We start from the raw sequence: 8,718 nt of genomic DNA on the forward strand, positions 1-8,718 counted from the left end.
AAAAAACTTGAGTGTGCCGTCACCACGTCTGGTGATTACATGTTGGAATAACAAAATAATAAAGGACAGTTACCTAAACTGGCAATGCATGTACAGCAATGATGTTTTAAGTATCCTTAAGTAAGCTTTTAGGAGATAGCTGCCTTTATCAGTCTAATAACAATACCTAAATGTACCGCTCTTTTCGACAGCATTTCGGTCTTTTCAAAGGACAACGGGAGATGATATAAAAAGAGACCCGCGTTTCAAGGTTGTCAAAAACACTTTGATGAAGATATGGATGAAAGAAAAGCCCAGCCGTAGTCACCGAGAGAAAAATCTCGTCGTTTTGACATGGGGGACAGAGAACATAAACAGATGGACGGAAGAAAGGAAGAATCGGAGAGAAAGTACGAAGATGTAGATCCGCATGGTGAAAGTATCTCTACATTGAGTCCTGGGCCAATAAAACAATATAATGAAAACGTGTCAGGTAGAGATGTCCCGCCGCCTTTACCAGCAAGAAACTCACGACATCTTGACTTGGAAGGCAAAGAGAAGATGGATGGGAAAAATGAAGAATCGGTAAGAAAGTATGAAGATGTGGATCCGCACGGCGAAATCATTCTTGCGTTGAGTGCTGGGCTGAACATGAAGTACATTGTAAACGCGTCAGGTAGAGATGTCCCTCCGCCGTTGCCAGCACGAAACTCGCGACATCTTGACTTGGAAGGCAAAGAGAAGATGGATGGGAAAAATGAAGAATCGGTAAGAAAGTATGAAGATGTGGATCCGCATGGCGAAAGCATTCTTGCGTTGAGTGCTGGGCTGAACAGGAAGTACATTGTAAACGCGTCAGGTAGAGATGTTCCGCCGCCTTTACCAGCAAGAAATTCACGAAATTTTGGCAAAGAGAAGAGTGAACCCGGTGGGAAGAATGAAGAATCGTTAAGAATGTATGAAGACATGGATCCTCACGGGGAAAGTATCGCTGCGATGGCTCCTGAAAACTTGGCAGTCAGAAATGTTCCACCACCTTTGCCAGCAAGAAATTCACGACATTTTGACGTGGGAGACAAAGAGAAGAAAGAAGTGTGTGGAAGAAATGAAGAATTGGGAAGTAAGTATGAAGACGTAGATCCTCACGGGGAAAGTATCGTTGCGTCGACTTCTGGACCCAAAAGACGGCATGATGAAAACTTGGCAGTTACAAATGTTCCGCCGCCTTTACCAACTAGAAATTCACGACATTTTGACGTGGGAGACAAAGAGAAGAAAGAAGTGGATAGAAAAAAAGGTGAATCTGGTTTAAAACGTCCTGTGTCCGAAGTACCCCCTCATCACAACCTTGACACTGGAGACCACATGGCAGAAGAGCCGTGCTACGAAGCAGTTGACAACGCTGGACAAAAAGCTGCAGGTATGTCCGCTTTTTTTAAAATTGCAACATATGCATGCATCTGTACCTTTATAGGAAGTAGGGATTGTGACCTCCCACCAGCACCACATCTGGTGTGAACTAAACAAAATAAAGGACAGAGACCCACAGGTCTCTGAAACAGTCTTGTCCAAGTCGTGGTCGAGTGTGGACATCATTATAGCAGTCTCTTCAATATATAACACTGGTGGCAGCGGTGGGATATGATTACAGACCTGTTACCTAAGTATATAGTAGGTAACAGACCTTTGGCGTCGCACACTTCGCAGGCGCTATTACACATAACGGACTGTGTGCCCAATCTTTGAACTTATAACTGTACATATTGTTTAAAACTAGTTATGTTGCACCTACATGTAATTGGTTTGCAACGAGTTGCCACTCTGCAATAGTTCTAGAAAAGATCTGAAAACTAGGTCGATAATTTAGAAGTTGGGTTGGTACCCTACCATTTTAACAATTTGATCATGTAATGCATGTAGTGTCCTTATAGGTATAATTTTCTGTGGAAATTTTTATTTCTTTTTAGTAATATAAAGCACTGATGATGATTTAAAATCCTTGAATGATGTGTGATATCATAGTTTTTGTTTATTAAACTATACGTGGGTGTTTGTTCTTATAGTTTATGTTTATTAAACTATACGTGAGTGCTTTTATATGCATATGGTATGAATCAGTTCTTTTATGTCCTTGTTTGAAATTAGTCTGGTACTGTCATACAATAGAGAATTCGACATGGGATCCTTGCCCCTTTTTCATAAAACTTTCCAAGTCATTTGTAAACTGCTAAAAACAAAACTAAATATTTTCCAGAAGAAAACGTTGTGTAATGCCTCAATTCATAACATCTTCTTTTTTTGTCAATCTATTACGTTTAAAGTGTTGATTTTTCGACCAAAATATAAACAGCACATTATTTACTGAGCTAGCCCGGTAACTTACAATATAGCAATGCCCAGACGAGTAGCGTGCGTAGTCCAGTGGTTAGCGATCCTGCCTCTGGACTAAGAGGTTGGGAGTTCGAATCCCGGCTGTTGTCGCTTACCCGACATGCACGCTACTGTTTATGGTCGCAGTCCTTGGGACGGGATGTTAAGCCGTGGTCCAATGTTCATTATGCTTGTCGAAAAGAGCTAGGGGAATTTCCCCGGTACAATGAACCTGTAAATACTGTACATAGCGTCTGTCTTCTCTGTCACGACCAGTGGAAGATTATCTCTTCAATAAGCTAAACTGGTTCGAGATCACTTTTTTTCCTTTTTTTTATTGTAAACACTATGCCCAGCTCTTACACTACTAACACTGTATGTGTACCCTGTAAAGTATATCCTACATTCCATCTTGTCGTCAAGAATCATGTTATGTTAATTTTGATGTTAGTAGGTTTGATTGTTTCTGTAGTGAATAGATTTTTATGGCACTTTGTGCACGCTGTGCATGGGTTAGTGGCCTAATGTAGAAAACGTTTGATTATGAAGCTCTAGCAGCAGCTTTTTATGGTACTGAAACCGCTATACCTGGGACGTGTATCTCTAGGTATGTAAAGAAATGATTAAAACACTGACTTTTAACTCGTTTCAATGTTGATCTAGAGCCTACTGAAGGAAATGTGATATTATCTGTCTAGCTTTGGTGCCCTGTATAACCACCCTGTACCTTATAATCCTTGCTCTTTGTGATAATGTATATCCCTCGCTCTGACTCTGTACCATCCTTGGTACTGATGCACTATCATCATACCTGCACTATCTTGCATGCACCATCTTTGGCCTTGGCGAGGAAGTACCATCCCCCACCCTGTAATATCTTGTACTATCCCTGGCCTTGGTACTGCTATACTATTACCCTCCCCATTCTATCCTGTATCATCCCTAGCCGTGAGGCTACTAGCACCAAAACTGGAAATAGTTTCCAAAAGAAATGTTTTTTTAATAGTTCCTTTGATATTCTCCAGTTATGTCATGAAATTACCAAAAAACTCATTTTCAATGTTTTGCTCGAATCCTGCTGTTCCAGATGCTACCCCTCATCACAAAATCGACATGGGAGACCACATTGTGATGTGGCCAGAGCAAAACAATGAACCGTCGTCAGATCCATACTACAAACCCCAGGAGACTGATGCAGAAGAAAAGCAAGAGGAGAAAAGCTTTGGTCTTAAAGGTACGTTGATAAGATTCGATTGCTGATAAACTTTGTATATTCCCTTAGTTTTGTGTTGTTTGGGGAAGTCCAGAAAAACAGTAGGTTTCTGATATCCCTTGCATGTTTTTAACCTCCGGAAAAGAAGATCATTTTGTCAGGTATTGAAAAATCATGATTTGACACCCCTGTGCTGTATGTGGTGGTGCATTCTCCATTATCAAAGGATTTGTTTCTTGACGTTACTATGCGATTTATTGTAATCCTCTATGTGCAAATTAATAAACAACTTGTATATCAAACCCCAGAGCGTACCGTGGAAATGTGGAACAAGGCAAAATCCAGCAAAATCTGTTGGGTCCTTCTGGGCTGTGGAGTCTTCGTGATTGTGTCAGTCATCATCGCCGTAGTCTTGTCATCTTTCATCCAACCTGGAAGTAAGGTAAGTCAGTCAGTTACCTTTGTGGGATGAAAACCTGTCAATCTAATTTATGTCCTTGGTTCCTGGACAAGTTGTTTTTAAATGATGCTTATGAGGACGTCATATAAACAGAAAAATATTGAACATACCTGTGTATTCCCCTCAGACTCTCTTTTCATATTTTGATATTTCATGTATTCACATTTTTAAAATAAAAGTCATGGTTTTAAAGAAAAAAAATCAAGATGGTGTGGCATATAGAGGAGAAGACATTGGCGATATTGGCTTGGTTGAATAATGTATTGTTTAATCACGTAGACCATACTACTTATTTTGGGGCACCAATGATCAAGAAAAAAAAACGGTTGAACATCTGTTCACAGAAGGTGCAAAACGTGATCGGGATGAAGCTGACAAATTCCAGCGTTCCCGTGTCGACAATTGCCTACAAGGAAAACGGCTCGGTACTTGCCAACTCGACTCCATCCCCCTCACCATCAATGCTGGGGAAGTCTGCTACTACATGGATGGCAGCGTTCTTCGATGAAAATGTCACAACATTTCAAAACGTTTCTTCTGCCTCCTACTCGACTTCACTCACAATGTCTTTGGAGAGGGAGTCAACGGAGTCACTTACAAGAACCAGTTTGCAACCAAGAATCGAGCCAATGACCGTCATGCCACTATTAACAACAGGTAAGACCAAACACACACATACACACACACACACACACACACACACACACACACACACACACACACACACACACACACACACACACAATTTAATGATGATGATGCAATATTTCCTATCAAATTTAGCGTTTGCATTTACAATGACTCGATTCTCTTTAACATCACACAGACATCAATGAATGCACCAGAAACCCATGTCAACATGGAACCTGTGTAAACAAAGATGGTGGTTACAAATGTACCTGCTCACCTGGATGGACTGGACAGAACTGCCAGCAAGGTATGGGCTTTTTTTAGTGTTTCTGTGTTGAAAGTTTAAAATTCAAGGCACTTTATGGTTTCTTAACAATACTAAACTAATAAAATGGGTATATCGTGTGATATTTCTTTCGTTCTGATAACACAGACATCAATGAATGCACCAGCAAACCCTGCCAACATGGACGTTGTGTGAACCAAGATGGTGGATATAAATGCATCTGCTCACCTGGGTGGACTGGACAGAACTGTCAGCAAGGTCTGTGATAAAAGCCAATTTTCATTTTTGATGACTGTAAAAATGTAGTCCAATGCTCTCATATCGTTTGGTGCTGAATATACTTTGCTAACATAGTGGTTCCTTTATTTTCCTTTTCCTAATGAGCAGACATCAATGAGTGTACCAGCAAACCATGTCAGCATGGGACCTGTGTGAACCACCATGGCGGCTACAAATGTACCTGCTCACCTGGATGGACTGGACAGAACTGTCACCGAGGTAAATTATTTTTGTGTCAGCATTGTGAATTCTTTTTGTTTCTTCATGTTGTCACTAATACCGGAGGTCTAAATGTACTGTTTTTGTACTTTATTTATATACGGTATTTCTTTCGTTATAATGCAGACATCAATGAGTGTACAAGCAAACTATGCCAACATGGAACCTGCGTGAACAAAGATGGTGGATACAAATGTACCTGCTCACCTGGATGGACTGGACAGAACTGTCATGAAGGTTGGCATACATTTTGTATCAAGTAAAAATCAAAGTTTCAAGTAAAAGTTGTGTGTTTTAAATCAGCTCAGATACAGCCACTGTATACACTTCTTTATTCTACAGACATCAATGAGTGCACTAGAAACCCCTGCCAACATGGACGCTGTGTAAACAAAGATGGTGGATATAAATGCAAGTGCTTACCTGGATGGACTGGACAGAACTGTCAGCAAGGTGAGCTCTTTTTTGTGTTTCTGTGCTGATAGGTTAGACTTCAAGGCACTTTATGGTTTCTTAACACTAGTAATATAATGGGTATATCATGCAAAATTTCTTTCGTTATATCATTATAACACAGACATCAATGAGTGCACCAGAAACCCATGCCTACACGGAACCTGTGTGAACAAGGATGGCGAATACAAATGTACCTGCTCACATGGATGGACTGGACGGGACTGTCAACAAGGTGAGTTTACACTTTGCATGAAGTAAAAACCAAAGTTTATAGTAAAAGTTGTGTGTTTTAAATTAGCTCAGATACAGCTACTGTATACACTTATTTTACACAGACATCAATGAGTGTATCAGAAAACCATGCCAACGTGGACGTTGTGCGAACATAGATGGCGGATACAGATGTTACTGCCGTCGTGGATTTACTGGACAGAACTGTCAGCAAGGTAAGATCTCTATATGATTTAACATTTTATGTATGCATGGACACTGTGCGAACAAAGATTGCGATTACAAATGCCTCTGCTCACCTGGATGGACTGGACAGAACTGTCAGCATGGTCTGTGATAAAAAACATTTTTCATTTTTGATGACTATGAATGTAGTCCAATGCTCTCATATCGTTTTGTGCTCAAGATACTTTGCAAACCTAGTGTTTCTTTTCCTTTTCCTATTGAGCAGACATCAATGAGTGCATCAGAAACCCATGCCAACATGGAACCTGTGTGAACAAGATGGCGGATACAAATGTACCTGCCCACCTGGATGGACTGGACAGAACTGTCAGCAAGGTGAGTTTACACTTTGCATGAAGTAAAAACCAAAGTTTAAAGTAAAAGTTGTGTGTTTTAAATCAGCTCAGATACAGCTATTGTATACACTTATTTTACACAGACATCAATGAGTGTACCAGAAACCCTTGCCAACATGGAGCCTGTGCGAACAAAGATGGTGGATACAGATGCCTCTGCTCACCTGGATGGACTGGGCATAACTGTCAGAAAGGTCTGTGATAAAAACCAATTTTCATTTTTGATGACTATGAATGTAGTCGAATGCACTCATATCGTTTTGTGCTGAAGATACTTTTGCAAAACTAGTGTTTCTTTTCCTTTTCCTATTGAGCAGACATCAATGAGTGCATCAGAAACCCTTGCCAACATGGACGCTGTGCGAACTTAAATGGCGGATACAAATGTACCTGCCCACCTGGATGGGTTGGACAGAACTGTCAGCAAGGTGGGTACTTTTTATATTAAAGGCAAACTAAGACATTAAATATGTGTTGTTAAAGTGCTTTTAACCTAATGCGTTACGTTGAACTACAACTTCCGTACATTTCTTTCATTCAGACATCAATGAGTGCAACAGAAACCCATGTCGACATGGACGCTGTTTGAACGAAGATGGTGGATATAAATGCATCTGCTCACCTGGATGGACTGGACAGAACTGTCAGCAAGGTCTGTGATAAAAACCATTTTTCATTTTTTGATGACTATGAATGTAGTCCAATGCTCTCATATCGTTTTTGTGATCAAGATACTTTGCAAACCTAGTGTTTCTTTTCCTTTTCCTATTGAGCAGACATCAATAAGTGCATCAGAAATCCTTGTCAGCATGGACGATGTGTGAACAAAGATGGTGGATACAAATGTACCTGCTCACCTGGATGGACTGGGCATAACTGTCAGCAAGGTCTGTGATAAAAGCCAATTTTTATTATTGATGATTGAAAAGGTAGATAATCTTTTATCGTTTGATGCTAAAGATACTTTCGAAGATAGAGCGTAGTTTCTTTTCCTATTGTACAGATATCAATGAGTGCATCAGAAACCCGTGCCAACATGGAACCTGTGTGAACAAAGATGGCGGATACAGATGTACATGCTTAACCGGATGGACTGGACCGAACTGTCAGCAAGGTAAATTCTTTTTGTGTCAGCATGTTGTCACTAATGCCAGGGGCTAAAGGTATTTTACTGTTTTCGTACTTTTATGTCCGGTATTTTTTCTTAATCATGCAGGTATTAATTGGTGTACCAAGAAACCATGCAAGCATGGAACCTGTGAGAACAAAGATGGTGGATACATATGTACCTGCTCACCTGGATGGACTGGACTGAACTGTCAGCAAGGTGAGTACTTTTTGTAGATCACTATTTTGTTTAATCTAACAACAGCAAAATGAGAACTATAAATTGAAACTTTGAAACTCTATTTGAATGAATAAATAATTAAATATATTACCTTACTCAATTAACTGTATTATCTAGCTATACAGGGCGCTTTAAGCTGGCTCGATCAATAGCATGTTAAGATATAATGATGAGCTCAAATGTTACAGAGGGGAATGGAACATGCGATATATATATATAGAAATATATATATATATATGTGTGTGTGTGTGAGAAAAAAAAATATATATATATGTGAGAGAAAAAATTAGCGCGTCCACAGTGAACTGCAACCTTTCATACCCATCTGTTTAAGTGCACTGCATGTACTGGGTTATGTTGCAGCGGGAGGAGGTTGCCCATGGGATTGGACGGGGTACAACCAACACTGCTACAAGTTTATGAGACAGAAAGTCATCTGGAACACTGCCATGAAAGATTGTATAGATCAGGGTGGACACCTGGCTTCCATCACAAGCAGTGCGGAGAACAGTTTCATTGTAAGGCTTATCTCCAAGAATGGTGGGTAATAGACATTTCGTTATCATTTATGACATTTTGTAATGATAATAAGATATGTATATTTACCCGGTGTCACAGCGATTTCGCCCCGCGCCCCGCGCCCTGCCCCCTACAACGAACCCGAAC

General features: G+C 40.3%; 1 pseudogene; it reads left to right on the forward strand.

Annotated features, from left to right (window-relative positions):
* The first annotated feature begins 1,344 nt into the window (after window positions 1–1,344).
* LOC109487499 lies at window positions 1,345–8,048 on the forward strand (annotated as a pseudogene).
* Window positions 8,049–8,718: the final 670 nt, after the last annotated feature.

The sequence above is a fragment of the Branchiostoma belcheri genome, unplaced genomic scaffold (genome assembly GCF_001625305.1).
Source record: "Branchiostoma belcheri isolate BF01 breed outbred unplaced genomic scaffold, Haploidv18h27 scaffold89, whole genome shotgun sequence".
Classification (NCBI taxonomy): Eukaryota; Metazoa; Chordata; class Leptocardii; order Amphioxiformes; family Branchiostomatidae; genus Branchiostoma; species Branchiostoma belcheri.